Raw genomic sequence first — 24,266 nt, 5'->3', positions numbered from 1 at the left:
CTGCATTTAGACAGCACATTGGCAGTTGTCTGCTGTCACTGACTTCACTCTATACTTTGAAAAAGTAAGAAAAAGAAAAAAGAAAGAAGAGAATGTCATCAGATGGCATTGCTTGCACTCACTTTTTTTTTTTTTTTTTTTACAGGCAGAGTGGACAGTGAGAGAGAGAGAGAGAGAAAGGTCTTCCTTTTGCCGTTGGTTCACCCTCCAATGGCTGCCGCAGTCGGCGCACCACGCCTATCCAAAGGTAGGAGCCAGGTACTTATCCTGGTCTGCCATGGGGTTCAGGGCCCAAGGACTTGGGCCATCCTCCACTGCACTCCCAGGCCACAGCAGAGAGCTGGCCTAGAAGAGAGGCAACCGGGACAGAATCCGGTGCCCCGACCGGGACTAGAACCCGGGGTGCCAGTGCCGCAAGGTGGAGGATTAGCCTAGTGAGCCGCGGCGCCAGCTGCTTACACTCAATCTTAAGAAAGGAGACCAGCAACAATTGGAAAGGCACTACTTTAGGTAGGACTTGAGGACTATCTGTTGGTCTACAGATTGCTATTTCATTCTACAAACAGTTCATTGTCTTGCTCCAGAATATAAATCAACTCCATAACAATATTTTGTTCAATTGACTTTTTATTAAAAAGATTGATTTAAAAAAAAATTACAACTGACCTCCTCAATGAAGAAAGCAGCACCCTGATTTACATACTCTTGTTAGTCCCTTATTTCAGAGGGAACTGGCTGAGCAGCACTGAAGTAGAGAGTTATCAAAGGACGACCAGAATATTTTTTAGTTGTATGACGTTCTTGTTCTGTGGGCCTTATTGATGGTACTGCATTTAATTTTCAAAAAAGAAATCTGTATACGAGGTAGGGAATTTTGTTTTTCTTGTTTCACATGGAAGGAAACTGGAGTAAAATAAAAGTTGGACCGTCTTTGGTGAAAGCAGTAGCCTCTGTGTCCCCCAGAGATCTTCACTTCTTGGTGTTTGCTAGCACTACTGTGTTGTTAGCTCCTGTGCAGTGCGTGTGACCCAAGAACACAGCAGAAGTGATATCAGATTGTAAAAGATCCCTGCCTGACTCTCCTAGGTCCCTCACTCTGGGGAAGCCAGCTCCCACGTCATGAGGACAGCCATTCATTGCTAGGACTAAGGCTCAGCCAATTGCCAGCACCAGCTTGTGGGCCACATCAGTCTGCCATCTTGGAGGAGCCACATGCCCAGTCCAGCCTCAGATAACCACAGCTTTTCCTGACATCTTAATCCTAACCCCATGAGACTCTGAGTCAGAACCACCAGGCTTAGATGCTTCCAAATTTATGATCCACATGATCTGTGTGAAATCACAAACTTTTATTGGTGGTTTAAGACTCTTAAGTTTGCAGCTAAATGGTTATGCAACGAGAGATGACTAACGCAGTGGTAGCAGGTCTGATTTCAACAGGCCATTTTCTCAACTGCCGTGTGCACTCTCTCTCAACTGAGTCTCTCCTTGGATTGAAAGAGAACGGAAGACAAAGAAGGAAATGACTGCCTCCTTACATGATGCTGTTCAATGCCACAATTGTCTATCAGTCACTACACCTCAGCTAACACCAGGCACGCACAGTCCAAACTCGATGAACCCAAGAGTAGCCAGGAAAGGTAAGGATTGAAGTAAGATGTGCCTGCACTCAAATCCCAACTCCATCTCCTTTTTCATCTTGGACATGTCCAAAAAAGAGGAAACTGTAACTAGGAAAATGAATAACACCTTTTAGGGCATAAGCAAAGCTGAGGGCTGCACCATTTATAATTATTTGGGATGTGTGGAGTTCAAGGATTGATGGATTTTGTTTTCAGAAGTGAGGGTGTTTCAGATTGAATAATATTTTATTATAGTTTTACTATTTATGTATGAAAGAGTGGGGGGCAGAGGGAGAGGGGGAGAGAGGGAGAGAGAGAGAGAGCGAGCGAGCCCCATAATGGCTGGGACTGAGCCACGGCCAAACCTGAGAACCAGGAACTCAATTCAGGTCTCCCATGTGAGAAGCAGGAACCCAAATATTTGAGCCATCACCTTCTGCTCCCAGGGTGCTAATTAACAGGAAACTGGAATCCCACACCAGGGATCAAACCCAGGTACTCTGATGGGAGGCTCAGGCACCCCGGCCAGTGTCTTAACCTCTGTGCGAAAGGCATGCCCTGCTTGGGTGACGTTTACCTGCAGAAGCCTGTGTGTGACAGCCACGCTGCCTGGGAGACCTCCAGCAGCATGGGTGCTGAGTCAGGTGGTGCTGATCAGCTAGGGTGGGCTTAACACCAGATCTGGCAGTTAGTGATTTGGGGGCCATATGACAACGAACCCTTTTCTAGAAAGCTGGGAACTTTCTATTCTTCCATTAGCCATTCCACATCAATGCACTTTCCTCCAAGACAAGGAGAACACAGATATTAAAGCAACGGCTACTATCTATGAAGTGCCTGCTATGGGCCCATTACCATTCACTACATGTCACAATGAATCAACTCAATAATTGCATAAACAATCAATAAACACACATGTGCTTGTGTTCTAGTAGAACTTCCTTACAAAATGGATGGGGGCCGTATGGCCGGTGGCCATCGCTTGCCCACCTCGGTCTCCCTTATCTTTAGCAGCTTGCTGTGGTTTCTTACCTCTCCCAGCTTCTACATGCTCTGTCCCTTCTATCTGAATCACACCTTCTCCCATCCAAAAATGCCTTTCTCCTCTCAACTATTAGCACTCAGCTGAAGCACCACTTCCCAGGGGAAGGGACTGTCCACACCTGCAGGTGCAGGTGCCCTGCCATCGACTCGCAGGTGCATGTCCTCTGTCACCTCCCTCATTGCACTCTCCAGCGATGAGTTATTTCCACATCTTGCTAAACTGTGCGTTCTTGGAAAATAAGAACTGTTTATCTCCTGTACCATCTGATCGCAGGGCTGAGCCGGGTCCTTGACACTCAGTAGGCGCTGGATAAGTGCAGGGGGGAGAATAAATGAGCACAATATGACAGAGAACATCGAAGACAAATTTTAGCCACTTCACACTGTGTCTACCTATTTGACAATTTTTCCTGAAGCTACCTCAGGCCCAAGAAATGAATTCTCTGCATGTGTATTTTTTTAAGCTCATAGGCAATTTTGCCTCTATTTTATAGTCTAAGACTTTCAAAATGAGGAAACGTCTGTGAAATCATGTTTAAGGCACTTTCATTCTCTTGCCACTATTTTCCTGCAACGGTGACCTTTAAATTCAGCCTGAGTGTAAGTGTGGTTGTCAGAACATCAGGTTGCATTATGCAATTCAGCCATTTGTGCCTTTGAAAGGCAACATCAGTTCCGACATGGACTGCACGGCGGGAAGGCTACCCTGACCGTAAGGATGGGATCCGGGAGTGGGTCAGCAGTCAGGAAGGTTCAGGCTTCTTGGAAATCAGTTTCGCTGAAAGCAGAGCCTCATTTGTCCTCTGAGAAAACAAGTGGCTTGCGTGACCTTGCTTTTTCAGGCACAAGGCAGACAGACTAACGCTGCAGGGAGAAGCCTAGGATTGTGTCTGCAGGACTGACTTTCTCTTTGGGAGCAGTGTGTGCAGCTGTGCGCTGGGATCAGCAATGAGCTGAGGAATCACTGAGTGTTCCCTGAATCTGCAGCTCCGAGGGCCCGCGGGGCTGGCGCTCGGGGCTCTCCCGCTCGTGGGCAGCTCTCCCACCCTTCCTTGCTGTTTGATGAGCTGCCCTCACCTCCGTTGATAAGCAGCTCCAGAGACTTCCAGCCCTGGGTCACGGAGTTGATCAGTTCACGGAGGTTTCAGAGGTAGAGCTGGAAGGGTAAGAAGTTTGGGGTAGAAAAGGAGAGAGAGAGGACCCAGCCCCAAATGACAAAGCAAGGGCTCCTCCACCTGCTGTTGCTTAGCCTTGCTGTGCTTCTAGTCCCAAAGAATATACTGGCAGTGAAGGCTGAGAAAATTGATCAAAAGGAAATGTACAAGCACATGGAAACCATAAATGAAAAAATAATTGACACATGCATGGGGCGGGCCTTTGGCACAGTGGTAAGATGCCACCTGAGATACCCACACCCCATAATAGAGTACCCGGGTTCAAGTCCCAGCTGCTCTACTTCTGATCCAGCTCTCTGCTATGGCCTGGGAAAGCAGTAGAAGATGGCCCAAGTCCTTGGGCCTCTGCACCCACATGGGAGACCTGGAGGAAGCTCCTGGCTCCTGGCTTCAGATCGGCGCAGCTCCAGCCACTGTGACCATTTGGGGAGTGAACCAGTGGATGGAAGACCTCTCTCTCTCTCTCTCTCTCTCTCTCTGTAACTCCATCTTTCACATTCTTCCTTATATGTGAGAGCTAAAATTTTTTTAAAAGTCAAAAAACAAAAACAAAAAAAGAAAAAAAAACCTATGTTTATCAGTTTAGCAGTTTTGCTGAAAATACAGTGTTTTCTCAAACTTTGTTTTAAATCCTTGTCAAATAAATTAAGAATGATATACTACTATCATTAATTATAGACCTGTGACTATTTAAAAATTTACTGTAAAAGAGTAAAACTGCCATCTTTTTTCATTTGATTATTGCCTACAGCCCCAGCCCCTGCCTATATTCCTGCTGAACTGTGGTGTTTTCACTTGTTGAGCTCTTTATTTAGTAGAGCATTCAGCCTTTGACTGTAGTGCAAATAAAAAATATACAATCTCAAAAATCAGAAAACACTTTTAAAACAGCTGTGACGATTCAAACATTACTTTACACTTTGTGTGTGTGTGGGTGCAAACTGTTGAAATCTTTACGTAGTATAGAGTTAGTCTTCTGTGTATAAAGATAAGTAAAAATGAATCTTAATGAAGAATGGGATGGGAGAGGGAGTAGGAGGTAGGACAGGAGTGGGGTTGGGAAGGTGGGTATGGGGGGAAGAACTGCTATACTCCTAAAGCTGTACCTATGAAATTTATATTCATTAAATAAAAGCTTTCTAAAAAAAAAGAGTTGTGGCAAAGTCCATCCTTAATTATCTCTCTAAGAGCACCCCAGTCGCTCCTTCAGACAACTCACTGTCCCCTGGCCAGGACTGCCAGCCAAGGACCCATGCCTCCCCTGACTGTGAGAGAACACCAGCCCCAGGCTCTGTCAGACTCTCCCCCACCAGCTGCATCTTCCTCTGACTCCGCAGCTGTTCTGTGTCTTCCCAATAAATTTCTTTCTTATGGTCAATGGGCAGGTGGGGAGATACAGGAGGTAACTTACCACTTAATATCAAACTCAGTAAGATGAGAGATTTCTGTCGCTGCAACCAGAAATTCTTAGCAAACATGGGTGCATCACTGCATTGAGGGGTCGTCACCTACTGTTTCCAAATGCTGAAACACGTGCTGACCCTCTGTCCCGGCTTCTCCTGTGTGGCTGTGTTGCACACACCCCTGCAGTACTGAACGTCAGCATCATTAGCTCATCTTGTAGAACAGGAAGCTGAAGCCAATGCTCTCGGCCAGAGTGCCCCATCACTGACTGTTTTTCTTGGACCAAACCTCCGAACCTCTCAGGCTCAGTGCTCTGAAGTGTGACGTGGCCCACCCACAGGGGTTTTTTGAGAGTCCTACCAGGTAATGGAGGTATAAAAGCACTTGGTACACTGGTTTGGTGCCCAGACCAGTGCTTCAAAAAGCTCATGGAAAAATGGAATTACAAGGTAAGTCTGTTCTGGGGCAAACACATTTTGAAATCCGTGCTTGGCTTTTCATAATTCACATTTTCCACGAACATTTTGAAGACCTCCTTGTATAAATGCAAATGGTATTGTGATTTCCTTTGACCAAAGAATACATTGTGAACCCCTCTCCTTGGGGCCTAACGTAAGCTGCTTGTCCTTTCTGTGTGAGAATGGTAAGGAGTACAAAGCGAAGGTTTCTAAGTGAAAGCCCCCCACTCACACACACCCCAGGATAATCAGTCTTTCCCCCGGAGGCAACGCTAAGCCCTGTGGACTTGCTGGCTGCACTGTTCCCCTGCCTGGCCGTCATGGCTGAAGCTCATATTCTCCTCCTTCTGATCAAAGTGAGAGCACTTTTTTTTCCTCCCCTTTATTCCCCTCCTGTCTTTCCCCATCTTGAAGCTCCCAAAGGACCAGTAAATGCCATCAGCAGTGACTACACACTGGCTTATGAGGGCTTTTAGTAAATTAGGGATTAGATCCAACTTCCTGTATTAGAACTGGGATTTAAATTAAGGTTTTCCAAAGTCTACTGAGAATTATATAAAGAGTAAGCAGGAATAGGGAAAATTGGGAATATTATTTTCCAAATGCCAGTCTTTTTAATAGACAAATAATGCATGGGATCTGACTGCAGTGTATTAGCAACGAGTAACCAGGGAGAGGAGGGTGCGGTGGGCTCCACACGGGAAGCGCAGATGAATATTCTGATTGGCCCACAGTGCCATCTGGTGGCCCGTTTTGAAACAGGGCTTAGTTTTCCGTTGTGATTGCGTTAGCACTACTAAATGCGTCAATCATTCCTCAGCACCTGCAACTGACCACACCGAGCAGGACCCACGCGTTGGCTGACCGCTCCTCCTTGTGCGACGTGGTAGACCAGTGAGCCCATCTCTCCTCCTTGTGGGACGTGGTAGAGCAGTGAGTCCAGGCTTCAAATAGCTTTTCCCTCCTGGCTCTCTGCAGCAGTAGTCAGCCCTAGTCCTCTGACCAAATCCTTTCAGCCTCCTTCACCAAATCCCTTGTGTGTCTGTAACCCCTGAGGGGTATTCTTGCCTTGCACGGATTTTGTAACCCACGGAGCACTAGCGGTCAGCCATACACCACGGACTTTCTCCCCAGAAAATGGCATCCCCATGATCGCCCCTCCACACACACGTTCTCTCACACGCAACTCCTCACGCACACACGTGCGCACGTTCCCACCAACAGCTGCAGGGGGTGAGATCCTGGCGCCATGTTTAGGACTTGGCTTTGCAGTACTGCCTCGGGGGTGGTATGGACTCCTACACTTGACTCTGTCACCTGGATGAGCCTTCATCTCACTTCCGGCCACCCTTGCTGTTCTGGGTTCAACACCCTGCCTGAAGTCAGGGTGATCCCTCTCTCGGGGCCCTCTGAGCAACCCTCAGTTCTGCCAGCCTTGCAGGACTGGATCGTGTCCCACCCCATCTCTGGGAAGCCCATCTTTAAGCAGAGAGAACTAAGCTTTGCCATTGTGATCTCTTAGACTCTTTTTAGTCTTTGCAAAAAATAGTTCAGACATTCTACTATTTATAACTGTCTGAGTTATAAGAGAACACACCCAGTCTAGGGTTGTAGTTTCCATAGTAAGACGAAAGGGCCTGGCCTTGTAGCCATTCCTTTAAAATCTAAAGACTTAGTTTAATTTCCCTCTCAACACCACACCAAGATGCCATGGGCAAGGCGGTCAAGCTTTCCAGGTCTGGTTCTTCATCCAGATACGGCGATCTGACAGGGGGGTGGGGCAGGGAGGGGTCCTTGGGCAGCTTCAGTGAAGCTGGAGTCAAAATGTGTTCACTGCCCGCGCCATGGCTCACTAGGCTAATCCTTCGCCTGCAGCGCCAGCACACCGGGTTCTAGTCCCGGTCGGGGCGCCAGATTCTGTCCCGGTTGCCCCTCTTCCAGGCCAGCTCTCTGCTATGGCCTGGGAGTGCAGTGGAGGATGGCCCAAGTGCTTGGGCCCTGCACCCCATGGGAGACCAGGAGAAGCACCTGGCTCCTGGCTTCGGATCAGCGCGGTGTGCCAGCCACGGCGGCCACTGGAGGGTGAACCAATGGCAAAGGAAGACCTTTCTCTCTCTCTCTCTCTCTCTCTCTCTCACTGTCCACTCTGGCTGTCAAAAAAAAAAAATGTGTTCACTGACGAGAAGGACCCAAAGAGAAGGCAAAGCAGCAAGGTTTTCATCTCCAAAAAAAAGTTTTCGTGTGATTTTGGAAGCAAGTGGTTTCCTCCTTCTTTCAATTCAATAAGAAGTTGCCGTGTAAGGATCAGCTGAGTTCTGGAGACACGTGGAGGTGAATTCACAGTTTGCTGTAACCGGTCCAGTTGTGAAACTGCCCAGTCAGCATCAGGGATGTCAGCCCCCAGAAGGCATCACTGCATTGACCAAGTTTGTGCAAGTAAGTTTTGAAGCATGTTATTCAGGCCCGTGTGGCCAGCTCCCTCTGCAGAGAAAGTCCTCTTCTACAGCTGGCTTGGTTCTCACGGTGCTCATGGTTGTAACCACAACCGTGAGTTGGTGCCAAAGAAAGAGCACCAAATAAAGCTGGATGGAGAGGATCTGACCCGAAGGCCACGTTCTTCCCTCCAAACCACATTGCCCACAGCAGGGGAGAGACGAACCACTACTTGTTCAGGTGCTCACAACTGCCAGCGCAAATCTGTGTTGTCCTCCAGCATATTTTGGGCACAAAAAAAATTCTACAGAAATTTCTGTTTTTTAATCAAAATCTGTGTATTTTACACTGGTTAAAAAAAGAGTATCTTCCCAAGTTCTGCTGCCATGTTGCCTTTGGATCCCGTTCACACTGCCAGCAGCCAGAATGGGAAGCCGCTTGCATCCCCACACCTTTGCCCTCTTGTTCGATGGACTGTTTGTTCTCTGACAACCTGAACTTTGTCCACCTTGCAGGTGTGATGTGGTGTCATGTTGTTATTGAAGTTGGGCATTTCTTTTCATTTTTAGTTGCAAGATAGAAAGAAAAAGACAAATCTAGAGCTATCTTCCCTATGGTGGTTCATTCACCAAACACCCACAACAGCGTGGGCGAGGTCAGTCCAAAGCTGGGAGCTGGGAATTCAATCCTGGTCTTTCCGATGGGTATCGGGGACCCCAGCATTTCAGCCATCACATGCTGCTTCTCAGAGGGTGTATTAGCAGGAAGTTGGCATCAGAAACAGAGCGAGGACCTGAACCCAGGCATTCCAGTACAGGATGTGGGCATCTCAGGGCCTTGACCACTGCACCAAAGGCCTGCCAATGGGTGTTTCACTGCTGATTAATGGGGTTGAGCGATTCTCCATACTTGTGAACAACCTGATCCTTCCAATCTCCACTCATGTTCTTTGACCATTGACTTGGTTTCCTTGATTTTATCCTCTTGATTTTCAGGAGTACTTTGTTTATTCTGGATTCTAATCCCATTCAACAATTCTCCTTTTTCCATTAGGAAATAAAGTGGTTTCACACTGAAGTCTAATCAGCCAAAAGTCCCCTCTTTGGCTACTGGTGTATAGTAGAGATCTCACTTTGCTTTTCTACTCAATATGAGTACATGTCCCAATACCAACTTTTTAAGAATCTGTGCCTTATCCACTGACCCATCCTGCCACATCTATTATACAAGGATATTTCAAAAATTTTGTAAAAAAAAAAAGCAAAAAATTTATTTTGATACAAAAAAGCTTCCAAAATTTGTGATTTTTTGTATGATATGTAATTCCCATGTCCCATTTTTTTAAAAGAATTATTTGAAAGGCAGAGTTACAGAGAGGGAAAGACAGATAGATCTTCTATCTCCTGGGTCACTCCCCAGGAGCTTCATCCAGGTCTCCCACATGGCTAGCAGAGACCCAAGGAGCATTAGCAGGGAGCTGGAACAGAAGTGGAGTAGCAAGAACTCAAACTGGTGCTCATACAGGATGCTGGTGTCAAACGTGGAGGCTTAACCCACCGTACCACATCAACCACATCAACCTCTCCCGCGATCTTTTTGAAGCACCTCATATATCAAGTTCCTGGATACACAGGGGTCTGCTTCTGAACTTTATATTCCATTTGATTGTTGTGGTTTGATCAACATGGTGGAATGATCCTAAAACTATTTTTTGTTCTCATGACTTTGCAGTACGTTTTCACATCTGCTAAGGACACCCCCTTATTCTGTCTTCTTTTTAAAAATTAACTTCGCTGATCTTGGACTTTCAATGTTAACTACAAATTTGAGAATGACTGTTAGCTTTATCAAAAAATAATGCTGCAATTTCTAAATTGCATCTGATTTGTTAATTAATTTCAGGAAGATTGACTCCATTATAATTTTAAGTCATTGCATTCATGAATAGCATGGTATATCGTGCATCCAAATCGTCACATATTTCTGTTAATAAATATTAAATTGCTCTCTGCACAGATCTTATGATGTGATTTTCATTAATAAATTCTGACCTGTGCTGCAGATGCATTGCTGTTGTGAATGTTGTGCTGTTTTCCACTTGGCTGTTGCTAGTGTAGAGAAAGACTTGATTGTAACCTGATAGTCTCTGCTAATACTACTGTTCTCTTAATTCAAGCAGATTGGGACTGTGTGAGCCTTTGGTAGATTATCGTATCATCATATCATCTTATCACCTTCAGTTAATGTTACTTAATGTGTCCTTGTTTGATGGTCAAACCTGAGATGTCTGAACCCACATTCACAGCAACACTAATAATGGGAACAGTCTGTTTTCCTGATCTTAATGAGTGAGCAAAGATCTCTCCATCAAAGACGATCTTGGCAGCAGGCTTTAGATGTGCATCGTTCACCGAGTTTAAGAAGTCCCTGGCTAGTCCAAGTTTTCTGCAAGCTTTTAACATGAATAGGTATTGAATTTTATCATATTATTTATTTTTACTGATTTTTTTTAGGTAAGGGTCAGAGAGAGACAGACAGACAGAGGGACAGAGATCTCCCATGCACTGTTTCATTCCCCAAATGCCCGCAACATGTAGGGCTGGATCAGCCCAAAGTCAGGATCCAGGAACTTAATCCTACATAGCTGGCAGGCATTCAACTGTTTGAGCCATCACTGCTGCTTCCCAGAGCGTGCATCAGCAGGAAGATGGAATCAGGAGTGGAGGCTAGGACTCCAGCTCAGGCAATCCAGCATGCGATGTGGGCATCCCAAGTGGTGTCTTAACTGTCACATCAAATGCCTATCCCTGAAAGTATTTTTGATTTGTTAGTATTATGGCTGTTATTTAAACCATTTATTTGCGCAATCCTTAGCTAATTTTTATGATCGTTTCTTGTGTGCTCAAAGAGAATATTGTTCAATAATTTTTTGCTTATTTGTGTGATCTCATGTTGTCTTCTTATGCTTGAGGTCACTCATTCTACTTTTAAAATGCATACCCTGGGCCGGCGCTGTGGCTCAATAGGCTAATCCTCCACCTTGCGGCACCGGCACACAAGGTTCTAGTCCCGGTTGGGGCGCCGGATTCTGTCCCGGTTGCCCCTCTTCCAGGCCAGCCCTCTGCTGTGGCCAGGGAGTGCGGTGGAGGATGGCCCAAGTCCTTGGGCCCTGCACCCCATGGGAGACCAGGAAAAGCACCTGGATCCTGGCTTCTGCCATCGGATCAGCGCGGTGCGCCGGCTGCAGCGGCGGCCATTGGAGGGTGAACCAACGGCAAAGGAAGACCTTTCTCTCTGTCTCTCACTGTCCACTCTGCCTGTCAAAAAAAAAAAAAAAAAAAAGCATACCCTGAATTACTAGACCTATACTTGTGCTTATTTTTCCCTATGAGTTTATTAGAACTCTATTTTTCCCCAGACAAGGATCTTAATATTCTTATCTTTCCCTCTAATTTTTGTTTATTTGTTGTATAGATTCTGCTAACCTACTCATCTATTGAGTTCTCTTATTTCAATCATTATATTTCTCATGTCCTAATTTTCCAGTTAGTTATTCCTTATATCTCTTTATTCTGTGTCATGTTACAAATTCCCTTGAGTATTCCTTTGAGATATTTATCATATCAATTAAAATTTACTTTTCTATTTGCTTTACTCATTCTGCCTCTATGCATTCTGGGAAGTAAGATTACTTCCCAATTGTCTTTGTTCTTGTTTGATATGGGATGAGCTGTCTGATGCCTCCCTATTCTGCTTTGTGAGCTCATCATCCCTAGACCTATGTATTGCTTCTCCCAAGGGTCTCTGTCAGGAGAGAAACTCTCCAGTGCCTGGTTGCCTTCCTGTGAGTTTAACGGGGAGAAGGGACCAGGCCTCAGCACACGGAGTCTCTGGCACACGTTTTTCTCAACCTCCCCCACTGACGACTCCTACCAGGCCGCGTTGACCTTTGCTACAGATGCCTTTACACAGCGCCACAAACTGAGTGCCTTCAACAATTTCCAGACTCACAGTTCTGGAGGCTGGAAACCCAAGACCAAAATGTAGGCAGGTTTGCAAGAAATTATCTATGCCAGGCCTCTCCTCCAACTCCTGGTGGCTTGCAGGGCATCTTTGGCCTTCTTTGGACTATAGACATACCACTCCCACCCTATTCCAGTGTCACCTGCACTTAACTAACTACAACGGCAATGAACCTATTTCCAAATAAGATGATATTTTGAGGATCTAGGGGTTAAGACTCAAATTTTGAAAGACACAATTTAGCGTGTGACAGCCTTCAAAGTCCCTCCCTGGACTTCTGCCTTGCATGCTACAGTTTGATCATCACACAGCCCTTGCTGTGCAGAGGGAAGTGGAGAGGAAGTTTGCCCCACCTGTTGGTTGTGTCTCACCCTGCCCCACCCCAGCTGCACGTGGGTGTCATTTCTCTGTAGTCTGTAGACACACCTGAGCTTATGCCCCTGTCTTTCTAATTGATGTTGGTAGAAAACATGGGAGAAGGAAAACAAATACAACAAAAGATATTTCTCTCCCTGCAGGGCCGCCTTCTTTCATTCTCAGCCACCAATTCTCCTCCACATGGTGACCCAACCGCTGTTTCTCTCTATGAGTTTTCTAGTTTATTCACATCCTCACATCCACTGCCTCCTCTCTTGCTTCTATGCCATTCCAATGGATGCTTGCACAGGCAAGAGACACAGTTGGTGCTGCTTTGGTGTCTATCTGGGGTCATCATCCTATGCCTAAAGTCATTTTCTAGATATCTCACTTTGTAGACCAATCCTAAGTTCAACAATTTCCAAGTCAAAGAATAGAATCAGAGGACTGTTTTCACAATTCTCACAATGTAACTATGTGGGGAGGCAGTTTAAAAAATATTTTCTAAAGCTCAAGAAATGCTGAGAAGCTGTGGAAGAACTGGGACGTTGATAAGTGATAGTTGTTCAAATATAGATAACTACTCAAAACAAAAAGTATGCTCATTAAAGGACCACTGAGACATTCATTTTTCTTTTCAGCATTATTCTGTTAACTGTTTTGTTATGCTTCTTTCTCATGTCCTAATGCACCATGAACAGCTGCATGCAGTGGCAGGAGCCCTGGGATGACCGTCCTGCTGCCCAGGACTGGCCTGGCCTTTATCACTCACTGAGTGACCCTGAGCAGGTCTTCCTCTGTCACAAGGAGTCAAACCCTACATACTGTCCAAGTACTCACCAACCTTAACCTTCTACCAAACAGCATTTGCTTGTCACAGAGTGAACACGAGTGTGCCATGTGTTTCTGTTCGTTTCTTTAAAAACTTAGAGGATCCAAATTGCCAAGAAAATTCATTTTGCTTTCTTTCATACTGATTTAGCTCACAGATAGATGAGAAAAACTGTTTGAAAGGATCTGAAGTTGAGCTGATTTTATAAATCCGATGGAAACATGAGATTTATAAACACAATTTGAGCCTAATATCTAAATTTCAAGTTGGATTAAAAAACCTAATAGATTCTGCAAGTATCTGAAATGTATCAGTAAAATGTACAAGAATGAACAAGTGCTCTTTTGAGTTAAGGAACTTACTTCAGAAAGTGAAAATTCTATAGGAGGCCCAACGGTTCTACATAGGAGCTGAGAGCTCTTAACAATACCGTTTTCTCTTCTTGCAGAAAAATGATTAACAAGAGGGATACTAAGAACTCGGGCCCCTTCTGAGTTTTGAGTCGTAGACCTACAATAAAGGGAGAAATCATGTGTCCCCACTCAAAATCCCTTTGGTTTAGAAATCATGTTTGTGTGCCTTTTTATTTTTAAATACTCGACATTTTAGAGCCATTTTGGGTTCACAGCACACAAACAGCCTTCCCTGCCATGAACATCCCACACCAGGCTTTCCTCTTGGTGTGGTGTACTATATGACTTTGAACACATGTGAATGCCACAAGTCTGCCATCGCATAGCACGAAGTTCAGTAGCCCCCACAATCCTCTGTGTCCCCCATTCGTCCCTCCCACACCCCAACACTTGTTTTGCTGCCTCTTGATACACCTTTTCATTTTGCAGTGATTTTAGATTTTCAGAGAAGTTGAAAAGGTAATACATGGCGTTTATGTGTGTGTGTGTGTGTATGTATATGTATATATATATATATATGTGTGTATATATATATATATTTATATATAGCCCATGGGAGACCCACATACCCTCCCAGAGGTGGGGAAGTTTGCAGAGCTGCAGGCAATTCCAGGAAGCAGAAGCAGGGAACCTCTCTGCCCTCTTTTTGCCAAAAAGCAGGACATGAATGTACAAAAACAAAAGGTGTCCCGACACCCACCACCAGGGAGAAGAGGTCACCTCTGAGGACAGTTGGGACCTTGCTTGTCTGGATGGTGCCCAGGTGCTCTATCAACCTGCTTTGCTAACCAACCTGTAAGTCTCCGTTATCTGAAATCCCACAAATTGTCACCCATAAAGATTCAAAGCCATTTCCTTGGTTCCGTCCCTTCTCTAACAATGTGCTGTCGTTAGTCGAAGACGCCATATAAACTGGGATTAAAGCCATGGCTTTGAGAACTACTCATTCTTTGCGAGAATCTGTCTTTATATGAAATATACAGGTTAACAAACTTCTATTATTTCTGGTTAGTCATCTTGAAATCATTGAAATAGGGGTCCATTCCCACTAGTTTTTCCCTTGCAATAATTTTTCCCCTGCAATTCATTCATCAAAACCAAGAAACTGACATTGGTATGTGCATTGCTATTACCTTGCTAAACTCCAGACTTAATTTCAATGTTATCCCTTTTCCATTAGCATCCTTTCTCTGCTCCAGGTTCCAGGCCAGGCTATCGTAGCTTATTTGGTTATCATGTCTCCTCAGCCTCTTCCATAGGGTGCCAATTTCTAAGAGGTCATGACCTTGAGAATCTTAAGGAGTATCGGGCAGATATCCTCCAGACAGTCCTGCGATCTGTGTTTGCCGTTTCTCTCATGATTATCCATGAGTTTTTGAAAGAACACTAGAAGTGCGAATTAACCCCATCACATCAAATGAGGGGGTACGTGACGTTTGCGTGACATCACAGGTGATGCTGTCACCACCCCGCTCAAGCCGTGCTTGTGTTTCTCTGCTGCAAAGACGCCCTTGCTCCCCTTCCCTCTGCTGCTCTTTGGAAGGAATGAGTGAGCATAGCTCCGTGTCGAGGGTGGGGCTTCTGCTCCTACACAGGGACTATCTACAGATGGTATTGGGAATGCACCTGGACTGCCTGCTCTTCTTTATGCACGCTCCATTGTGTTTGTTTTGTTGATTTGGGCCACTGGCCAGCGATGTTGTCCAATCAGCTCATACTAGCCTAGAAAAGCAAACTTACATTTTTCATGAGTTTTACGAGCTGAATGGTGTCATGTTTGTAGCTTGAAATCACCTATGGTGGGAATATTTATACCACAGAAATAGGCAAGCCCTGAAAATCAGGTTGTAGTTTTTTTCAAGATATCTGGATGTAAGTCAGCTACCAGCACACTCCTGTACTATACATGTGCCAAATAAACGTGAAATGCCAAAAAAAAAATTCCAAGAGAAAAAGAAGTTAGAACATCTCCCTGCTCGCCATCTCACACCCACATCGGCCACTATACTCCTGTAAGTGACAAAGTCTCAGCCCTACGTCTTGGCAACCCTCTGCTGTGTGGGCCCATCCATGGGTGAAATAAGCCATCTCTGGAGCCAAACACCCTACAGACTCCCAGCTGGAAGGTTTTAAGAGCTACATCTATTGACGTTCCTGTGAATGCAAACATGAAATTTCTAGACCAAGGCGACAGTTACTACCGATGGCAACAGCTGCCACCAGTCCTCAAATCTCAGTCCTCTCCCACTGAGAACCACTTTTGCACATACAAATGGAGAGTCTCCAACTGCCAGAAAGGAACCCCCAAAATGCAAACCTGGGGGTTCAGATAGACACTGTCCCTCCCACTCCAGACCTTACTCTCCTTCCTGTATATGTCGTCAGTTTGGGAGAAACTGGGAAAATCCCTGGCTTCTTATCCTTCACAATGTAAATGAATGGCTCATTTTGGAGGTGGATCAAACAAACTGGAGTTTACAATCAAGGACTTTATCTCCCACTTGGAAATGTAAACCCAGAGAGAGCGAGAGAGAGGGAGAGAGATATCTCTTAATTCTCACAGAGGTCTTTTGTCTTTAATTCATCCTTAACTTCCTGTTTCTTTAGCCAAAGTCCCAGATTTGTTTGCTCAGAAAGCCCTAGGGATGCAGAAACATTGAAATCTTTCCTTCAGGGCCCCACATCTCCTAATAGAAGGCAGGAACTATGCCCATGAACAGTCTGAGGTTTTATTTAGCAAGGTCTAAATGGAGAAGTAAATTCCTTGCCTCTCCCCATTCTCTGGGGTCTCTTGTTGTTATCTAACACATCACTTTCCTGGTTTTCTTCAAAAGAAAAGGGGGTAGCCCCAAACTATAGGGCCTTAAAATCAAGCACATGAGGTTTCTGAAGACAGGAGTTGGTCTCATGAAGAGAAACAAGCAAAAAGGGACGCAAATTCACCAGGCAAAGTGTGTGTCTATGTTGGGAGTCATAGCACCAGGGTGAGCTGGGAACCTATCAGGGCAGTGTGCACAAACACAGCCTGCTGCTGTGTCCCTGTCACAGGGGACCACCCACTGCAGTCCTCTCGAGTTGGAATCTCTAAGATTCTGGAGCCCAGGAATCTGTATTTTCATATTTTCCTCCGGTAACTCAAAGGACGCCCACGTTGGCATCTGCTGTTCCCAGGTTCCCCCTGACATGGTTCTGGGAAAGGTTACAGCGCCACCTGCAGGTGATATTTGGTTTTTCAGCAACACAACCTATGAGTGGATGTGCACGGGTGTCCAGGCATATGGGGTGATGCAAACTTGAAAACCAGAAGCCTTTATGTTCATACAATCGCTGCCTTCTGTTGGACTTGTGAGGTTGTCCTTTGAAATTCTGGGGGGGGACATATTGGGCTTCCTAAGACACGCTCAGCTTCTTAAAGTCCAAATCAGTAACTGCGCACCTAAACCTCATGTCTCTACAGCACGGTCCATCTCGGGCTGTGTGAGTGGCACAACGGATTCTGACAGGAGTCTGGGGCATGATCTACTATGTCCTCACCCACCTCAGACCACTCACAGTGGAAGCCAGGGGGCGGGCAGTCAGGAAACAACCTCCCACCCTTCCTTGTATCACTCTCGCTCTCTGAGGTTGGCAAGAAACTGGGGGGAGGAGGGTGCACAGATTTCCTGGAGGGGTGGTGTGTGGAGGACGCCTTCCTGTGTAACTGCTACTACTGAGACATGGTGGGCTGAGACTCTCAGAGGCAGTGTCTGGCTTCATCCTGACACCCATATCAGTGAGGGCATCCTCAAGGGTCTCTCTCTAGCACCTCTTCTGAGTGAGGAACCTCCTGACTACACCAGAGATCTCCTGGGGAGCCCCTCTGCTGCACCTCATCCTCTAACCTCTCCTGTCCTCAGATGGAGCCTAGAAGGCTATGGGTTTCCCTTCAGCCTCCCATGGGCCAACCCCTGAGGACCTGGGGTAGGAGCTGTTCTCATTCTATGCTCGCCGGGTACCGAGCCCTGCAGACCCCACTTGTCCCCCTGGTGCACAGGGCTCTTGCCAGCCTCCTGCCTTCAGGAATGGAGAGGGACAGGCAGTTAGTAGGAGCTCTGATCCTGTGCACCCCCAGGGGCCTGTCGTGCTTCCCCACAAACTCCTCACCACCACCTGTCCACTCCAGTGGCAACACCATGCTGGCCTGCAGGTTCTGCAACACCTCTGCAAGCTACCCCTGCTAGTCTGCCCTTTGTACCAACACCTGTCATCCCCACACACCTCCTCTCCTGTTCTCTCTGCCACCTCCCATTGTAACTGCTGGAAAGTAAAATACAGAACTACTTTCCCACCCTCCCTTGCGACTGACAGTAGTCACACAACAGTGTTCTGACAGGTCAACAGAAGTTTCTAGAGGTGGAGGAGGCCCTGAGAATGTTCGCTTCCCTGACAAGAAACAAATGACTCTGCTGCCCATCCTCTCCTCCCTCCTGCCTTGAATGCAGACGTGATGGCTGAAGCTGTGGCAGCCACCTTCAACTGCAAGGAAAAGGCCAAAGGAACCCCACAAACATCAGTCCTGATATTGTTAAAAGCTGTCCAGTTCATTCACTGTAGTCACTTTTTTGGTTTTTTTTTGTAATTAAAAGCATTTGTAAATGAAAACTTCAATTTCATAACAGTAACATGAGATTAATTTATATAATTCTCACAAAAGAATTCAACAAGACCCACTAGGTGAATCACCTTAAAGGGAATAGTCCATAACTATTACACCTGGAAGACAAATCCTTTGAATGATATCTACGCCAACCATCAAACCAGCCACCATGGCTCTCCACTCTTGTGATTCCTGTTAATAGCTCCAGCATCAAGAAACAATAGCAGCCTGGATAAGAGCATGGACTTCAAGCCAACCATTTGGCTCCAAACTCCGCATCTGCATGTATTGACTAGGACAAGTTAATCACCCATTAGCCTCCGTTTCCTCATCCACCAAACAACATCAGCATCAGAGTACATAGGAAATCTTTCTGAAAGTCATCTGCTCAGCACGGTGCCTGTCGCACAGCAAGCTGTCCACTGAAGGCTGTTGCTAGTCTAACGAATGTGTCAGGGCCAAGGCGACTAAGACCAGGTCTGCCTTTTTGTCTCGTTTGGATCCCCAGGAGCTGGCGAAGAGAAAGAACCCAGTCTTAAAGGGCCCAGTGAATGGATGAATGAGGCAAGAGGCTGTCAGGCAGGGAATACCACCTCTCTTGCTTGCTATTGTAGCCCCACAGCTAAAACAGAACCCAGGAAATTGTGGAAAAATCAGGAAGTGTTTATTGAATGAATTTTGGTCTTGAACCAAAATGAGGGTCCAATAATATAATGGAAAGCACTGAAAGATGAGATGCAATATAGCAAGTTTGTCTCCTGAGCCTTCAGGGAGCTGTGTATTTCTTTAACTTGGAGATGCCCAATTTTGATGTGCTCTCCTTCGAAAATTCTATTAAAAAAAAAAAAAAACAACACTTTACCGTGCGGGGGCGGGGGGCGGGGGGGTAAACGTCACCTGAAGAAGTCACATTTCGTCTTCTCCCTCCTTAGGCTTAAATAAATCTCCCTGTCCCTATGATACAGCCTGAAGGTTTAGACTTAGAAACTGTTTCGCTGCTCATCTGACTACATAATGCTATGCACTTTGTGGTGCTCATACTCTCCCACAAAAGACTCTGCAGACTCAGGAGGGCATCCTATAAGGGGGATATGAACTATTATTGACATCTCTGCTTACTATTTACTTGAATTGAATTATTGCTGATGCCATTTAAGATATACTTAGCCTTTCATAATGTTTAACTTTTCTACTGTGTCTCTTAAAATAACTGATCTATTTAATTCTCCAAGACCCAGCCAAGAATATTTCATTATCTTTCAATTGTGCTGAATTAAAGATATTAGTGATTTTCCCTAATATGCTATGAGGATAAAGAATAATTTATTTATAGCCTTCAACATTTACCTTTTGCCTGAAGAAGTAACTACTTTTTATCAAGGAAGATTTCTGTCATTATCACCTCTGAGTAATAATTCAAGATGCTTGTTATTAACAGACATGAAGTTATATTAAATCTGGAACTCAGTGTTTATGCCATGAAATTCTTAATGTTCAATATTATAATCAAATCTCATATTTATATATTTCTGACTTCATCAAAATAACTCACTTATTACCCCATTTAGTCACCAGTCCAGCACTATGAAGTGAGCACCGCCTAAGCAGCTTGGGAAGACAGCAACTGAGGCTCAGAATGGGCACCCGAGACAAGGAGAAGAGAACCAAGCCAATTCTTCTGATACTGACACTGGAACTCAGTCCATTATGATCTGCAGTCACCTCATGGATGCCAACAAATGGACTTTGGAGACAGTTAGTGGAGGGAAAACATGGCCACTGAAGCAGAGAGACCCGATGTTGAAGTTCACTTACTTACTCCCCAAGAATTGATTGGATGCCTGCTAGGTTTCATGCCATTGTGCTCAGGGTAGGATATGGTGGTAGACAAGACAAATGTAGCCTCCGCCCCCAAGGAATTCACTGTCTGGGCAAGAAGAGAAATTACTAGATGAGCATTCCCAGTAGAGTTCCAGGTGCTGTGCAGAGGGAAACACATAGTATTTCGGGAATTCCTGGAAGAAAGAGGTGATTTTTTGGAAGTCTTTCTGGAAGAGCACAGAGACAGGGATGAGTGGAGCATCACTCTCCAAGAGGTGTGACAATGGATGACCCTGGGGACCTGCACAGGGGACAGAGCCTGAAGCACAGTGCTTGTCCAGCTAAGTCAGAGCTCTATAAAGAGTGTAAGGGCAGACCCAAGAGACTCTGAGGAGGGCAGCGATGCTGTGTGGCCAGAGCCCCTGCACTTGCTGTGTGGTTTCAGCCTGATCTGTTCAAAGACAAGGCTATGAAACAAGGGAACCTGACATAGACGGGTACTTAAAAAATATCAGCTTTGTTTACTACCTCTGCCTCACAGTCAGCTTCTCCTTCCACCTATCTCCTTGTCCTCATGTATAACATCAAAAATAAAGGGCATATCCTTAAATCACAGAACTGTCCTTGCATGTGTGGGAGGGTACTTCAAAAAGTTTGTGGAAAATGGAATGATTAAAGATACATGTATTTTGCAAAAACTTTTGAAATCGCGCCTAGGTGTGTCATGATATACATTTTCCACATTCTTTTTGAGGTCCCGCATTAATTGGGGTTCTCCAGAGAAAGAAAACCACGAGCGTATTTTAGAGAGAGGGGAGATTTATAATGAAGAACAAGCTTACGTGATCCTGAAGGCTGGGAGTCCCAAGATCCACTGGAGCTCGCCAACAAGCTGGAGACCAGGAGAGCCAACGGGGCAGCCACAGGCTTGGCACCCAAAGGTTGCAGGTCGAGTCCAAAGGCAGAGAACCAAAGCAATGCTCCGGCTCCAGGCATTCAGGCAGGAAGAGCCTGCTCCTCCTGGAGGGAGGGTCAGCCTTGTTCCGTTCAGGCCTGCCCCTGATTGGCTGGCACGGCCCGTACTGGAAAGGGCAAGCTGCTCTCCTCAGTCTACTGACTCGCATCCTACCTGGCCCAGAAACTCACACTTGACGCACCTACGACAATAGCCGACCGCGCGTCCAGCACCTCGTGGCTCAATCAAGTTGACAAAAATTAACCTCCACAACAAGAAAGAGAAAAGCTTTCAACTTTGTTTTGTTAAAGATTTATTTATTTTTATGTGAAAGGCAGAGCAACAGATGGACACACACATACAGAGAGAGAGAGAGAGAGAGAGAAACAGAGAGAGACAGACAGAGACAGAGATCTTCCATCCCCAGTTCACTGCTAGGTCTGGGCTACGCCAGAGCCAAGAGCCAAGAGCTTCATCCTGGGTGGATGTTCCAGGCACATTAGCAGAGAACTGGATCAGCAGTAGGGCAGCTGGGACTCAACCTGGCACTCCAATGAGAGATTCCAACACTATAAGTGGCAGCTTAACCTCCTGCACCACAACGCCAGCCCCTCAACTTTTTTGAAAGAGATAGAGGTGGAAATACACATATATGTAAATAGCTATATTTTGTTGCCTTTGCTTCTCTTATTTTTGCCACAAGCCAGTGAAAACTGCATTGCAGCCTGGCTTTGCTCTAGTGACAGATGCAGCAGACCCTGGGGAAGTCACCACATCCCCTGTGTTTGTTTCTGAATCCGCCTGCGGCCACGGTGGACAGTTCCTCACACTCTAAGTACAGGGAAAACCAGAAGAGCCCAGCATTTGACAGCCTCCAACCAACTCTCTAACATAACATAGGTGACCCAGCTCCCATAGCCCTTGGTGCAACCATTTCTCCAGGTGTTCTTCGTGGTTCCTCAAGGAACCCCTAGCAGAACGGGTCCCAGTTGCCCACAGCAGCAACCTACAGATTAGCTCGCTCTCTGTGGTTGCTGCTCTCCCAGTTTCCATTTCCCCAACCTAATCTTTCTGCCCTCTCAAACTATCTGTCAAGTAAATACAGATCAGCTCTGGGAGATGCCCAAACTAGGACAAAAAGTATTTGGGAAGCATTGACATGGTCCAGTTCCCTACTAACAAAGCCAGCCCATTGCACAACAGTGTCTGGGATGGTTCTTCTTGCTCACCCAAACTCCTTGGGGTTTCAGATCAATCACACGGATTTTGCAGACAAACAGGGAGTGGAATCACAGACGGAGCACCAAAAAGACCACTGTTGTGGCACAGAGGATTAACCTGTAACACATGGCATCAGCCCAGTCATAACTTGAACTTGAACTTGAACTGCAACTGCCTGTTCAAGTCCCACCTGCTCTGCTTCCAATACAGCTTCCTGCTAATGCACCTGAGAAAGGAGCAGAGGACGGCCCAAGCACTTGGGCCCCTGCCACCCATGTGGGAGACCAGGATGGGGTGCCCAGCTCCTGGCTTCAGCCTGGCCCAGCCCCAGCTGTTGCTGCCATTCAGGGAATGAACCAGCAGAGAGAAGAGCTCACTCTCTCTCTCTCTCTCTGCCTTTCAAATAAAATATTAAAAAAAAAAAACAGTTAGGTAAAAGGAACTCATTTTGGTGTTCTCTGGTCTAGTAGGGCAATATATAGTCTACAACAATCTAGGATATATTTCAAAATAACTAGAAAAGAATATTAATGTTCCCAACACAGAAGTGATCAATGTTTGAGAATATGGAAGTGCTAAAGACATTGATTTAATCATTGCACGTTGTAACCACGAATGTAATTACATACTGGATCCTAGAAATACGTACAAATATGTGTCAATAGAAGAGCAACTACTCCAGACAACAATGTTTGGCTGGTGAGACACTGCTCTGGTTACCCTAGGTGTGACCTCAGCTGCCTGGTCACCCGCTTCCAGGACAACCATCTGGCGGCTCTTCCATCCTTGGAGGCTTGTCTACCAAGCTCTCCTCGTGAAGATAGTGTTCATTTATTTCCTACCCCCAGATGAACTCCAGGAACTAAACCAGCTCCAGTCCCATCATCATGTCTCCAGGCTCGCAGCCACATGCCGAGTGCTAAACACCAGGTACCAAAATGAGCAGGACAGGCTCTGCCCATTGTCAGTGACCCCTTCCGGACGCTCAGTGTTGCCGTTTATATCATCCAGGATTGCCCTACCCCTGAAATAAAGGAACCCAGCTCATTCTCTCTCCATGCTGCATTATCTTTCAGGCACAGTCAGTGCACTATTCCCAGCAGATCTACTCTCTGAGCTCATTAAACTCCTTCTGAACCCCAGCTGTGTTGTCCCCTAGAATTTCTCCCCATATAGTCCCCGGCCCTCTGACTTCTCTGGGCAGGTTTGTGGGCTAAGAGATGCTGGAGAAAACCTTGCAACCCACAGAGAAATGTTTTACACACTCTTCATCATCCACCTCTAATTCCTCAGCTTTTTCTTCTTGTTGTATTCACGACTCAGCCTGCTCTCATGTTCTCCACAACTATTTCAAGTTTGCCCTGGATCCCTAATTACCTCTTCCCCTATTTCTAGTGAGTAATTTCTCTTCCTAGTTCACAGAGTATTAGAAACCATAGAGAAATACATTATAATTTTCCATTTCCAAATGTGCAAACCTGCCTGAACTCATTCCTTACTGGGCTTTCTTCCCTTCAGGAACTTCGAATATATCCCTGAACTTGCTGATGGTAACCGTTCCACTCAGTCTCTGGATCACAACCCTCCAGCTCTCTTGGAAGCAGCCCATCCTAGAGATTGTCCTATGTCTTTTGTAGTTAAAATTCTCTCTTCCTGGTAATTCTTTCCACACTTAAGCGTTCCTTTCTCTTACTTAAATAAAATTTGTATGTGAGATCAAGTTCTTTTCTAGTTAATAAGCATCCTTCTCCTCCAGTTCTCAAACTTCTTCAGAAACTTGTCTCTCTTGTTTTCTCTATGTTCTCACCTTCCTCATACTCTTCAGTCCATGGCAATGTGACGGCTCCCACACAGTCCACACACACCGCTCTT

At 45.8% G+C, this 24,266-nt stretch overlaps 1 protein-coding gene across 1 annotated transcript in view; it reads right to left on the bottom strand.

Annotated features, from left to right (window-relative positions):
* LOC127486407 (fibroblast growth factor-binding protein 1-like) overlaps positions 1-21,197 on the bottom strand; it is a 34,855-nt gene extending 13,658 nt beyond the window's left edge. The window contains exon 1 of the mRNA XM_051830334.2: positions 21,061-21,197. The gene's annotated coding sequence lies outside the window, so the exon portion shown is untranslated. The remainder of the gene's footprint in view (positions 1-21,060) is intronic.
* Between the last annotated feature and the right edge of the window lie 3,069 nt (positions 21,198-24,266).

Source organism: Oryctolagus cuniculus, chromosome 2 (assembly GCF_964237555.1).
Source record: "Oryctolagus cuniculus chromosome 2, mOryCun1.1, whole genome shotgun sequence".
Lineage (NCBI taxonomy): Eukaryota > Metazoa > Chordata > Mammalia > Lagomorpha > Leporidae > Oryctolagus > Oryctolagus cuniculus.
The sequence above is the reverse complement of the archived record's forward strand: the minus strand, read 5'-3'. Positions and strand labels throughout refer to the sequence as shown.